Genomic DNA, 14897 nt, shown 5'->3' with positions numbered 1-14897 from the left:
CACATGAACACACACACACACACACACACACACACACACACACACACACACACACACAGGGATGGGCCCATGTCCAGAATACTGGGGGACTGGGATCTGGTTCTACCTCCTCTCTTGACCTTATTTTCCTCAAAAATAAAATGAGGGAGATGGTTTAGACCTCTGAGAGCCCTCACAGCTTCCCACGTGGGTGTAGAATCAGGGCCCCATCAACCATCAGGGATAGCTGGGAGCCGGGCAGGGGGGACACCCAGGATTTGGGCAAGTCTCTTCTCTTGGTGGAAATGGAGTTGGGAGCATGGACCTTCTACTGACCCAGGAGGGGCTGGACTTTTCCCGGTGGTGATCCTGGGCCCTGGACAGCCAGGAGGGGACAGAGGGATTTGGCTGGGACCAACAGGGTCCAGCATTTCTATTTGGGAAGTCTATACACCTTCTCCATGGCTCTTTTTTTCTGAGCTAAATATAATTATCCCCCACCATTCATCTCAAAGATGCAGCTTCCTCCTCTGAGATGGCTAATGAGTAACAGGGCAGGTCCTCCCTAGACTCCAAAGGGCTCCAACGTCCCCCACTCAGGCCCCCCCGGGGCCCTGCCCTGCCCAGCATAGCGGAGTCTATCACTATGGCTCGTGGCCCTCAGGCTCCTTGGTGCTCCCCACCTCCCCTTTTTTTGGCTTCCCTGGTGGTTTAGACAGTAAAGTGGAAGATCCCCTGGAGAAGGAAATGGCAACCCACTCCAGTACTCTTGCCTAGAAAATTCCATGGACGGAGGAGCCTGGTAGGCTACAGTCCATGGGGTCGCAAAGGGTCAGACACGACTGAGCCAATTCACTTCACTTCACTTAACTTCCTCCCCTTTTAGGACCTGTCATTGTGCTGTTGTTAATTACTCACATGTCTGCTTATCTCGTTGCACTTGGAAATCCTCAGGACAGGTCTGGGTCTTTCTCCTCTGTGGGACTTTAGTGACCAGCCAAGCACAGTCAATGTGAAACAGATGAAGGAATGAATAATTCAAGCCTCAGACAGATCTTCAGTCCACCACTGCTGCTGTCCTTTCTGACTTGAGGACAGGACATGGGATATCCCCCTGTGGTGATCTCCACATCCCTGTCACAGCCTAACGCCTGCCCCCACCCCTTCTCTCTCACAAACGGCCAGAAAGTAGGACAAAGCTCTCAGCAGCTCTGCCCTGTTGTACTGCCTCACAGCTGAGCACGTGACCCATTCATTTTCAGGGCTCCCGGCTCCCCGCTGCGAGCAGCAGAACTAGAGGAGCGAGGCTGCCAGAAGCCCTGAAGAGTCTCCACCACAAATGTTCACCCACCACCCCATGCCCTCCAGACACAGAATCTTAGGCCAAAAAGGCCCCAAAAGGTCATTTAACAAAACCACCAGCTCTCCCCTCCCCTACATAGGCAACACAGTTTCATGGAAAGACTCTTCACCTGATCTTAGCCAAAAGGCTGAGAAGCAATCATGGAAAGATTCTTAAGCAAGGAATCAAACCCCCCGAATTCTAGTCCTGTAACTCATCCCTGTCACGCTCTTCATTTGTAATGTGGTCATATGTTTGTATCTGCTGATCTCAAATGGGTCATTAAACTTTTGTTATTTAATGTTGGAATCTTCTTGATTCAAATAAGACACAGGGAGAGTGATTTGAGATTGTTTTTCGATGTGGAAATAGTACACATTGTATTTGAATTCCTGTAGGTGGAGCAGTTTAGTAATGAAAATATAGACATGCATATACATGGACACATTTACACAAGCTCTTTCTCTGTACAGTTATAACATGAGAGGGTGTTTGAACCCTTCATGGGTGAAACAGTCCCTCAGCTGAATGTTGATCGTCTTTGTCATGTTCATCTGGACTCTTCAGACGAAGGCACTTGTTCTCCCCGAATCTTGGGGTCTTTGAAGACAGAGCTGAGAGGGGCTTCCCCGGGGGCTCAGTGGTAAAGAATCTGCCTGCCAAGCAGGAGACACAAGAGATGTGAATTTGATCCCTGGGTCAGGAAGATCCACCTCCCTCCCCACAGGGAGGAAATGGCAACTCAGTCTAGTATTCTTGCTGGGATAATCCCGTGGACAGAGAAGCCTGGTGTGCTACAGTCCCTGGGTTCAGACACAACTCAGTGACTAAACAACAACAAACTACAGAGAAAAGTGAGAAGCTTGCCCCCTCACCTGCCTCTGAAGATGACCTTTGCCACCAGATCCCACCTGTGAAACTCTGTGCTGGGGAGGTGAGTGTGCTCATCTCATGAAAAATCTCTCAGGCCAGATGCCACCTGCTTGTTTCCCACAGCAATTCTGTGCTGTCTGAAAAATCATGCTGTCCTTGGTGATGCAGCAATAAAAGACTCAGATGAAATTTTAACACCACCACCAACAACAAAAAAGAAAACCATTCAAACTAGCTCTTGTGTGAGGCCACAGGCTGTACATGCTCACAGTCATGTTGCACTAGCTCAGCCTGTTAAGCTCCCTCTTCCGGAACCGCCCGCAGATTCCTCCTCCATGAAGCGCCAATAGTGCCATCTTCTCAGAAGATGCATGGTCATGTACGTAAAAGCCAGGAAAACCCAGGCCCCTAGAAGCTCAGAAATCCACCGTGGTCCCGGGCTCCATCTGTTACTTGGGGGTGAAGTAAGGAGCTTCCAAACTCAGGAGTCTGCAGCCTGTCTCTGTGTCTGAGGACAAGAGTGAGGCACCAGGCCTTGTCTTCAACGAGAGCTGTTAACCTCCCTGAGGTCAAGGCCCAGGACTCCAAGTTTCTCCTCAGGGAATGCTCTCTCTCTGTCTGGAATGGGGTGTTGCTCATCTGACATCTCTCCTCAGACCACTCTTTCTCCGTACAAACGAGCCCACCTCCCCCGGCCCCCAGCAGTGAGATATATCCTCCCGAATATGCCTGTCTGTCTGACATGAAGTGGATCATGTGACCCGTCTCCTCTGAGGGCGCCTTCTCGCTTTCTGAGGAGGAGGGCCATCCTTTCCTCTCACAGGTTTTTATGCGTCTGTGGGTTCATGTGGTGAAATGATGTTTACCAGGGTTCACTGCAACTTCTCTGTGTTCCACTCACTCGGAGCCTTACCTGTTGGGTGGCTGCGGTGGTGCCAGCGGTCATGTGACTGCAGGAGAAGGTAGTGAACTGCTGGAGGGGGCTCCTGGGAACCCCAGCTCTCTACCTGAGGCCGTGGTTCTCAGTCTGGATACACAACAGTTTCACTCAGGTGCCATTACAGAGTCAGCTAAGGATCCACCCTAGACAATCCATCAGACCCTATAAGTGGTACCTTGGGGGCCACATGTAATTCTTAAATGCTGCCAAGATGTCCCTGAGGACCACAGGGCTAGGGAAGACGATTCCTGAAGGGGGAGGACACCCGCCTGGACTTGGACTGAGAACTGGTCCAAGCTGGTCTGAGCTCCCCCAGCTTCCTCACAGGAGCAACCCAGTGACAACAACAAGTGAAATGTGTGGCTTTTCCAGTTTCCTGTGGTGCTCACCTGGAACCGCACCACACCTGCAGCAGGCATCATACCTGAACATCTTGTTCCGTGAGTCACCACGGTGCAGCCGTCAGCTGGTCAGGCCACAGTGGAGCCAGGGAGCCCCAGGCTGGCTCAGCGTGGGAACCCACATCCCCGGAGCCCGGCCGGCCCTCCTCTGCTCCCCGTCATTCGGACATCTCCACCCTCTGCTCCTGTGCAGGGAGGACACCGTGAGTCTTGGGAAAGGAATTTGGTGGAGAGACAGCTCCTCTTGAAAAGAAGGATGGAACACCAAGATGGCAGAAAGCCTCGTTCCAGGATTTCCCACTCCAGCCCCTTTCCTCTTCAGGTGCTAGACCCTATAGGTGGTGCCTTGGGGGCCACACGTAATTCTTAAATGCTGCCAAGATGTCCCTGAGGACCACAGGGCTTGAGCAGATGACCCCCCACGGAGGGCGAGGGTCTTGTGGTACCTGGTCCTCCCCTCCTGGTGGTGTAGCTGGTGCATCCCTGTGCAAGCCCTGCACCCCTGCTCCAATAACCAACTACGGAAGTGCCATTTGAGAAAAGACGTTAGGTTCTGGTTTTTGACTAGAAACTTTCTGTTGACACCTTCATTAAGATTAAAAATATATCACCATCAAAATTTTCCTAACAGGTGTTGGCGTCCTTGAAAAAAGTCCAAGTTAAACAGTCTTATAAGAATTGCTTCCTTAACATAAACAGTATTCTTGATATGGAAACACCTTTTTTTTCCTTAAACTCATATAAAAGCATAAAATAAAATAAGTAATTATGTCTAAACAAATTTCAGAGTTCATTCAATAAGTGTAAAGTTAAGATTCCATGTGATAAAAATACATTGTTTATAATTCAACTTTTTTTTTAATTAATGCATTAAAAAAATGGTGCATTTTTACACTTGATGGCATCCATGGAGATATAAAGAGTGAGAACAGAGATTTGTGTCTAATAGGAAACCCCAGCCCAGGAACTGTCGTCCAGGAAATCCCCCCTCTACCTCTTCCAGATAAGTAGTCCCTATTTGGGGGACATTGACTCAAAGTTAGTTCTTCAGATCCGAACATGAACTGACACCAATTTGCTCAATGTCCATTCCTGCCTGCCAGGAAGTTTGAAAGTCTGAAATCCTCTTCCTATAGACTTCTCAAGACCTCCAGAAACCCTAATTACTTGTTTGAGTCTCTAGTTTCCTCAACAAGATTTCAGGGAACCAATACAGGGCTTTAATTTGGAGGTAAAAGAACTTTTCTATTGAAGGTGAAAATTCTTGGGGAAAGAAAGGAGATGCAACCCAATTCACTTCTCCCCAGAATCACTATAGTCTTAGCAGCTGGTCCTGACTCATTGCTACTCTGGCCAAGTTTGAAATTTGTGTTCAAATTTCAAAAGAGAGGAAGAAAGGAAACCAGGGAAAAGTTTCTCACCCCCACCTCCAAAAAAGAAGATCTAGATATGAGGTGCTGGATGTATTGATTAACTAGATGCAGGATGGGGGTGGAGAATTCTTTCAAAATGTGCACATATTTTGAATCATCATGATGTCGGTATCATGTGTATGCTTAGTCACTCAGTCATGTCTGACTCTTTGTGACCCTTTGGACCATAGCCCACCTGACTCCTCTATCCATGGGATTCTCCAGACAAGAATACTGGAGTGGGTTGCCATTCATTTCTCCAGGGGATCTTCCCAACCCAGGGATAGAAACTGGGTCTCCTGCATTGCAGACAGATTCTTTACCATCTGAACCACATCATGATCTTACAACTTTATATGTCAACTATACCTCAAATTTAAAAATGAAAAAGTCCAAAAAAATTTTTAAAAAGGACACAGTCAGACTAAAAAGGAAAGAAAATGAGAAGAGAAGAAAGTAACCAAAAGGAAGGGAGGGAGGTTTTTGAGAACCAGGAACCAAGACAGGAACAATGAGACAAGATTTGGGGAAAGAAATCTGTGGTACATATATACAATGGAATATTACTCAGCCGTTAAAAAGAACAGATCTGAATCAGTTCTAATGAGGTGGATGAAACTGGAGCCTATTATACAGAGTGAAGTAAGTCAGAAAGAAAAACACCAATACCATATACTAACGCATATATATGGAATTTAGAAAGATGGTCATGACAACCCTATATTCGAGATAGCAAAAGAGACACAGATGTATAGAACAGTCTTTTGAACTCTGTGGGAGAAGGCGAGGGTGGGATGATTTGAGAGAATAGCATTGTATATTATCATATGTATATTATCATATGTGAAATAGATCACCAGTCCAGGTTGGATGCATGAGGCAGGGTGCTCGGGGCTGGTGCACTGGGATGACCTTGAGGGATGGGATGGGGAGGGAGGTGAGAGGGGGGTTCAGGATGGGGAACACATGTACACCTATGGCTGATTCATGTCCGTGTATGGCAAAAACCACCACAATATTGTAAAGTAATTAGCCTCTAATTAAAATAAATAAATTTAAAAAAATAAGGAGAAAAATAAAATAATAGACATAGCAGCTGAAAGTAAAATGGGATCCTCTTGGAAACAATGAGTTCAGTAACATTAGAAGTGTTCAAAAAAGGCAGGATTTAACCATCACATAAAGTATTTTATTACATGAACTTGAAGCTCCCTTTAAGTCTGGAGATTTTGTTTACTGTTAATAACAAAGCTAGAAAACAGTTGTTTTTAAAAAGTAAACAAACTCCCCTAAAAGTGTGGCTTTGACCATGTCAACTTGGTCATATTTCCTCATATAGAGAGAAGACCCACTCACAGCCCTATGCTTGGCTCATTTGGGATTTGAGAATGGTTAGTCTGAGATGAGCTGACTCCCACCTTGAGCTCTTCTCCCCACAGAAAATGAGGGTTGATTCTTATCTGTTATCTCTTTCCCATGAACCTTCAAAGGATGTGTCATTACGGAGCTCTGTGGCCAGATTTATGGACAGGAAGGGTCTGTGTGTTCTTGTCAGGCTCTCCCACACTCACCTGGTGGCGCCAGCCTGGCCGGAGAAGGAAACTTCCTGGTCAGGAAACTCCCTTGGGTGTGGAAGGGGGTTCTCAGAGCTGGAAACACTCAGAAGGAGACTTCTGACGTGGAGAGACCCAGAGACCATGGTACTGTCCTCCAGAGCAGAGGAAGAGAGACCACTCGGCCGGAAGACACACACACGGGGAGACAGAGACAGAGGAGGAGGGAGGAACCAGGCCATGACAGATACAAGCACACAGAGACAGAAGAATAGGGGGAGAGAGAAACAAGAGCAAGACACACAGGGGAGGTGAACGAGATTTGGGAACACGTTATGGTTTCCTGTCTTGAGTGAAAAGGTGCAGTCTTGCAGGGGCTCTGCAAGCTGGCATCTGGAGCTTCCACACTTCCCCAGGGAAGAGGCAGAACTCAAAAGGGTCCCTGAAGTGAGACTTAAACAGAAACTTCAGGCAGCTGAGCAAGACAGCCTCTGATACTGAGCATCACTGTCTCTAATAAAATCCAGTTCCGAAGAAGCTAGAGAGCCCACCACCACTGTTGTTCAGTTGCCTAGTCGTGTCTGACTCATTGTGACCCCATGGACTGCGGCATGCCAGGATTCCCTGTCTTTCACCATCTCCTGGAGTTCGCTCAATATCATGTCCATTGAGTCAGTGATACTGTTTAACTATCTCATTCTCTGTTGCCCTAGAGGCAAATGTGGCCCTTTGGAAAGCAGGGCATCCTGCCCTAGGCACCCCGGGGGTTTTTTGTTCAGTGAGCCATCATAGTCACAATATAGGACAGTCTGGTGACTCTAAACACCAACCTCCAGGAGAATAAAGTCCAGGCCATTATCAGTTATTTTTCCTAAAATGTGTATTGTGCTTGAAAACATCTAGAGATATCGTTGATTTTCCCCCCAGTTTTTGTAGGTTGTCATCCAGTAGACAAGTTCCTTAGCTGGGCATGCAGGTCTGAACAGGTGTTGTAAGCTGTGAGTATGTGTACATAACCAGACAGCTAAACCCAAGATTTGGCCCTGGGCCAGAGTGTTTCCAAAAACAGACATGTCTTGTGAAATGCTTATTACCAAACGCAAAAACACCCTCGAAACAAAACACATTTTAAGACAGTAATTTAAACAGGTACATGTATACATATATTATATAGACTGTATTTTTCATGAACTGATCCCTAGTGCTCAAAAGAAGAAGATACACACAAACAGCACAGATATATAGAAACATGTGCCCATGACTGTCAAGTAGAGTGGTGAAAAGGAAGGAAGGAGAAGGAGAAAGAATGCGAAAGAAGAAAGAACAGAAACTCTTTTCACAGAGATTGTTAGAGGATAAATGACATCCTTTAAGAGGAATGGTAAGGACCTGCCAGAAGTGGCAAAGGGGGGAGTTTTTCAGGCTCTTATGTATCAGGAGCAGAGGGAATATAAGACACACATGTAGGTTTCATCTGAGCTAGAGTGAGTTCTGTCATTCTGTGTGTGTATTTGTGTGTGCATGTGTCTCCCTGTAAAGGCTGTGGGAGAGAGGAGAGGTCTTCTAGATCTGTGGTGGGGAAAGAGAACGTAGGAAAGGCACCGACCAGACTCACAACCTGCCGAGTCTCCCTGAGGTCTGGGCAGCAGGACCCAGCTATCATGACACAGCTGGGTTTCACAAAGGGTAGACTGAGCCATTATATGGGCAATGTCCTGGCCTCAGACATAAGCAGAAGGTAAGAGAACACCTTTGCTGTGTTTCAGGGGAGCTCTCAAAGCAAGACGGAATATAATTTAAGCAGCTTCCTAAAGCCCTTCAGGGCCAGGTATTATGACTAAGTGAGACAGGTCAGTGAAAAATGACTCATGAGGGTCCCACCCTACTCTGGGGGTCCCATTCTGTATAAAGGGGGAGAGATCTTTGGATACTCTTTGAAGTTACAGTATGAAAATATGACTTAAATCATTGAATTTTCCTGAAAAATGCCAGAAATCTGGGTTTTTCTGCAGAATCTTTAGTCCTTTAAATGTTCATAATTATATCACAATAAGCTAGTATGTTGTGTTTTACCCATGGGTTGCCAATGCACAACTCTGGCTCAGAGACAGAAATCAGTTTGACTCAATTAAATGAACTATGAAGAATTAAAGCTATAATAACCTCAGAAATGCATGATTCCTGTTTTTTCGGCAGGCAGAGAGGAAATGGAAGGCCCACACTGGGTCAGCAGCTAACCTAAATTCACACAGTAAATTTGTCAAAAACCTTGAGACCGAAAAGCTCGTCTCCAGATCCCATAGAGCATTGTTTGTAGAACGCCTCACCATAGTAGTTAACCATCACTGCGTAACAAATGACCTCAAAACTTAATGGCTGAAAGCAGCAAATGGGATCTCACAATTTCTGTGTATTGTGAAAACCATCGCAGCTAAGCTAATGGCTCAGCTGGGTACTTCTCAACCAAAGCGTTCATGGAGATCCAGTCCGGCCGTCAGCCAACCTGTGGCTCCGTTAGAAAGCTCTCATCGCTACGCTCACTCTGGGAGCTGTTGGCAGGAGCTGGTGTGTCCCAGGCTGTTAGACTAAGAGTCAGTTCCCACTGGCTGTTCCCACGAAAAATCGTCTTCAGCTCCTGGCTACATGGGCCTCTCAGGGCAGCTCCAAACATGGCACCTGGTTTCCCTCAATGGCAGCAAGTAAGAGAGCAAGTGGGCACCCAAAACTGAGCCCACTCTCCTCTTATCTCGGGAGTGGCATCCATCACTTTTGTTTGTTAGAAGTGAGTCAGTGAGGCCAGGCCACAAGCAACAAATGGGGGTTACACAGCTTTATAAGGGCAGGTGTCTTCAGAGGCCACCTACCTACTCATCTCACAAAGACATTCCAGCAGCCAGCCCACTGGCTAAACCCAGCTGCTAACTGTTTTCACAAAGTTTTATGAAACAAAGCCATGCCCATGTATTTATTGTTTATGACTGCTTTTGCACTTTACCTGCAGCATTGAGTGGTTGCAACAAAAAGCATATGACCAGCAAAGCCTAAAAGTACGCGTTGTCCAGGCTTTTGCAGAAAAAGTTTTCTGGGTTTCTTTTTAAAAAAAATTTTTGTCCATGCCACCCGGTATGTGGGATCCCCATTCCTCAACCAGGGATTGAACCCATACAACCTGCAATGGAAGCACAGAGTCTTAATCACTGAACCACCAGCGAAGTCCCAGTTTTCTGATTTCTGATGTACACAATCATAAGATATTTTTGAAAATATGGAATATTTAGGTGGAGATGCCAAATTCATCATCTGATTGAATTTCTCATGGGGCTCTGGCATTGTGAATGTCACAGTGGTACTTCTATTTGTGTGCTGGCGTGCTGAGTCGCTTCAGTCGTGTCGACCCCATGGACTGTAGCCTCCCAGGCTCCACTGTCCTTGGGATTCTCCAGGCAAGAATACTGGAGTGGGTTGCCATGCCCTCCTCAGAAGATCTACCCAACCCAGGGATTGAACCTGCATCTCTTACAGCTCTTGTGTCGGCAGTTTCTTTACCACTAGTCCACCTGGAAAGCCCGATACTTCCATAAGAGTTTTAAATGGGAAATTTCAAAACAGCTCTATGGTTTGGGTCGAGTGGATGAGGTTTAACTTCAGCTCCCCAGGTCCTTCTCTGCTCATTTTCCACCACATATGGTCATTCACCCTTCCATTGGGAAACCCTACTCACAAAACCTTTGACAAAAAGATGGATACAAAAAGCATAGTTGTAATGACCTCAAGTAGTAAAATACATATTTAGCACTCTCTGTGACCCTAATAGGGCTTCCCAGGTGGCTCAGTGTGTAAAGGATCCACCTGCAATGTAGGAGATGCAGGAGTTCAGTTCAGTTCAGTCACTCAGTCATGCCCCACTCTTTGCGACCCCACGAACTACAGCACACCAGGCCTCCCTGTCCATCACCAACTCCCGGAGTCCACCCAAACCCATGTCCATTGAGTTGGTGATGCCATCCAACCATCTCATCCTCTGTCGTCCCCTTCTCCTCCTACCCTCAATCTTTCCCAGAATCAGGGTCTTTTCAAATGAGTCAGCTCTTCGCATCAGGTGCCCAAAGTATTGGAGTTTCAGCTTCAGCATCAGTCCTTCCAATGAACACCCAGGACTGATCTCCTTCAGGATGGACTGGTTGGATCTCCTTGCAATCCAAGGGACTCTCAGGAGTCTTCTCCAACACCACAGTTCAAAAGCATCAATTCTTCTGTGCTCAGCTTTCTTCATAGTCCAACTCTCACATCCATACATGACCACTGGAAAAACCATAGCCTTGACTAGATGGACCTTTGTTGACAAAGTGATGTCTCTGCTTTTTAATATGCTGTCTAGGTTGGTCATAACTTTCCTTCTAAGGAGCAAGTGTCTTTTAATTTCATGGCTGCAATCACCGTCTGCAGTGATTTTGAAGCCCAGAAAAATAAAGTCTGACACTATTTCCACTGTTTCCCCATCTATTTGCCATGCAGTGATGGGACCAGATGCCTTGATCTTAGTTTTCTGAATATTGAGCTTTAAGCCAATTTTTTCACTCTTCTCTTTCACTTTCATCAAGAGGCCCTTTAGTTCTTCTTCACTTTCTGCCATAAGGCTGGTGTTATCTTCATATCTGAGGTTATTGATATTTCTCCCGGCAGTCTTGACTCCAGCTTGTACTTCCTCCAGCCTAGTGTTTCTCATGGTGTACTCTGCATATAAGTTAAATAAGCAGGGTGACAATATACAGCCTTGACGTACTCCTTTTCCTATTTGGAGCCAGTCTGTTGTTCCATGTCCAGTTCTAACTGTTGCTTCCTGACCTGCATACAGATTTCTCAAGAGGCAGGTCAGGTGGTCTGGTATTCCCATCTCTTTCAGAATTTTCCACAGTTTATTGTGATCTACACAATCGAAGGCTTTGGCATAGTCAATAAAGCAGAAATAGATGTTTTTCTGGAACTCTCTTGCTTTTTCGATGATCCAGTGGATGTTGGCAATTTGATCTCTGGTTCCTTTGCTGTTTCTAAAACCAGCTTGAACATCTGGAAGTTCACGGTTCACATATTGCTGAAGCCTGGCTTGGAGAATTTTGAGCATTACTTTACTAGCGTGTGAGATGAGTGCAATTGTGCAGTAGTTTGAGCATTTTTTGGGATTGCCTTTCTTTGGGATTGGAATGAAAACTGACCTTTTTTCAGTTCCCCAGATCCTTCTCCGCAGGAGACTTGGGTTCAATTCCTGGGTAGTGAAGATCCCCCAGGGAAGGAAATGACAACTCACTCCAGTATTCTGGAGAATCCTATTGACAGAGGAACCTGGTAGGTTCCAGTCCATGGGCTCACAAAAAAGTCAAACCTGACTGGGCATGCATGCCCACGACCCTAATGGGCCTGAACTCCAAACTTGAATTTTACCAGCTTACTTCATTTTTCTCAACCTCAATTTCCTTATTCTTAAAATCCAGATTGTAACACTGACTTCACAAATGAAGTGCTTTTTTTTTGGGGGGGTCACAAAAAGTGCATTATAGCAAGAATTACAGTGCTAAGTACATAACAGTTCAGTAGGTGTCAGTCATTATGTGCAAAGTCTTAGATGGTTTCCCATAGCTTATTTTAGCAACAGCCAACAGGTTCATTTCTAGTTTCAGTTTTTATATACTAGTGGCAAAAGCCCTATGTTTTCACAAGTTTTCCCTGAGGTTTCCTCTTTTCCTCCCTGCAGTCCCTACCCATTAATGAGTTCACTACATGTCTTTTTACTAAGAGCCACCTGTACCCCAAAATTCCTGCTCGAGGAAGCAGCCAGCAGACTGGGTAGGCTAGTGGCAAGAGTTGCTGTCAGATAAGTTTTCACTGGGGCTGAGGGTGAAATGCAAAGAATCTGATTAAAGTATAAAAGTATCAACAGAAAGTAAAGTGTCCTGCACACTTCATTCTACTTGAAATGAAAACATTGCTGTCAGATGGGTAGGAGGAGGTCTTTGAGGAGACTTACATGAATGTTTGAGGTATTGTCCTCGATTTTGCCCTCAGGAGTCAGGAGAGTAGCCCCACCTTGTTGGGTGTGATTTTAGACTCTGGAAAAATGCACACTACCCCACATCACTACTAAGCCTTCAGATTCCTGAACAAGTTGGAGCCTGTTAAAAGGTGTCACATCTCCAGCCTGGTTCTCTCTCCAGAGCGTGTTTCCCACTGGGAGTCACCAGCTTGATCGTCTCTGCATGTTGATGACAATTCCATTTACCTATCCCCTGTGCAGAACACTGGTGGTCTCCCGAGTCTGCTTTGTCTCACTCCTAATTCCTTCTCGCATGCTCAGTCGTACTAACTTCGTATTCTGCCTCTTAGGTGCTTCTCACTCTCAGGTCTGTCTCTTTATCCCATTGTTTTGGGGGGAAACTAAACAGTACTCACTTCAGCTCTTAGTTTCCTGACCTTTAGCCTCATAATCCTCTAACCTTTATTATATTTGCTGTAAATTTTGTTTGCTAAAACATAAATTTGTTTGGATTGTTGTCCTTTGTAAATCCTTTGTTGACTTTGTTTACCTGCTGATAGTCTCTATTTCCTAACTCTTCTGGTATTATTTCTCTTTGTAATAGTTTTTTCCCTAAGTTTCTTAGTTGAAAATACTTCAAATTATTCAAAGGATGAAAGCAATGTAGGACATGAGTACTTTCTCATTAACTCAAGGACACAAATAAAAAGGCACTGTCTATTAAAGGTGATAAGAAAGGTCCACAAATAGTGATAGGATATGATATTTACTAAGGAGTTAGGCAGTAGTTCCAAGTGTGTTACAAAATATGCCCTGCATGAATGCAAAGTAAGGAGCAAGCACTTTCAGCCAGGGTGGTCAGCATCATGAAAAGTTGGCATTTAGTCTGGGTTTTGTATTAATAGATTGTGCAAACACGTGTGGGATGAATTGACTGGACACAGATTGCATTTGAATAATTGGGAAAAGAGAAGAATCAGAAAGATTTTAATTTCTGCCTTCTATTGCCAAGCAATTGAAAAGCCAAGATGATGGAAGATTACATGCTGAGGTGATGATAGGGTCCCAGGAGGCAGTGCTCTTTAAAAAGATGTAAAGATCAGAAAATTGAGAGAGTGGTCCAGAGTAGTGATAAAGATGGAAGCCATCTGTGTAGAGACATAGATAATCCACATCCCAGGAATTATGTGCAGCAATAAGAGGACCAGAAGTAAAACTTTAATATTCAATATATAAAGATGATGGGGTACCTTATCTATCCTCTCTATGTTGTGGCTTCTTCATATGTGAAATGCAGAAAATTATATTAACCTTATTGAATTATTGCATGATTCACATGAAATAAATGCATATAGACCTTCTCGGCAGAGTGTCTGGCACAAAAAAATGTCTGTGCTCAACAAATGTCAGCTATCATGATGGTGATCATCGTTATTATCATCATTATGATAATGTTAAATTCTTGAAGATACTCTCTTTTAGGGGCTTGAAAGTGAAAGTGAAAGTGTTAGTCGCTCAGTTGTGTCCAACTCTTTGTGACCCCAAGGACTGTAGCCCACCAGGCTGCTCTGTCCATGGAATTCTCCAGGCAAGAATAGTGGAGTTGGTTGCCATTCCCTTCTTCAGGGGTTCTTCCCAACCCAGGGATTGAACCCAAGTCTCCTGTATTCCCTGAGCCACCAGGGAAGCCCTTTAGAGGCTTAGAGAACAGAAAAAAGAAAAATCCCATAATGAATCATAGACAACCATCAAAAGAGAACAGATATGAAAACTGTATGTCTTCTATCTTTTAAGTCATCATGCCCCAAGGTCTTAATATAGATTAACTATCCACAAAGTTTTCTGGATGTTGAGTTGAAGTAGATGGACAGGTTTCAAACCTGAACATAGTGCCACAAATCACATGTTGAAAAGAAATCAAGTCAAAGGATTACGGACAAAGAAACCATTGGATTGGCGATGTCAAGGTCATTATTGAACTTGGAAAGAGTGCCTTTGACGAATTTCTTGAAACAGATGCCAGGAAGCAATAAATTTAGGACCAATAGGCTGAGGGAATATGTAGTGGTATAGACCACTCTTGGGAAGTTTGATAATGGAGACTAAGCTTCTGCCTCTTCTGTCCTGAGAGGTTCTCTCCCCTATGCAATGGCCCTCATTTTTTCTTCTTGTAATATTCTTAGGCAATTTCAAGTAAGCACAGTTTTCACTTGAAGCAAAGTCAGTTAGGGTAATTTGAGAGGATTTGGACTTGTGACTCAAGTAGCACCTAAGAGGAGCTCTCTATGCAGAGTTGATGCAGACTATGGACGTGGACTCACTTTGCTAGTTTATTTGCCCTTTCTCAAAGCTAACAAGTATCTCTGTGT

This window comes from Odocoileus virginianus, chromosome 32, assembly GCF_023699985.2.
Source record: "Odocoileus virginianus isolate 20LAN1187 ecotype Illinois chromosome 32, Ovbor_1.2, whole genome shotgun sequence".
NCBI lineage: Eukaryota > Metazoa > Chordata > Mammalia > Artiodactyla > Cervidae > Odocoileus > Odocoileus virginianus.
Note: the sequence above shows the minus strand (reverse complement) of the source record.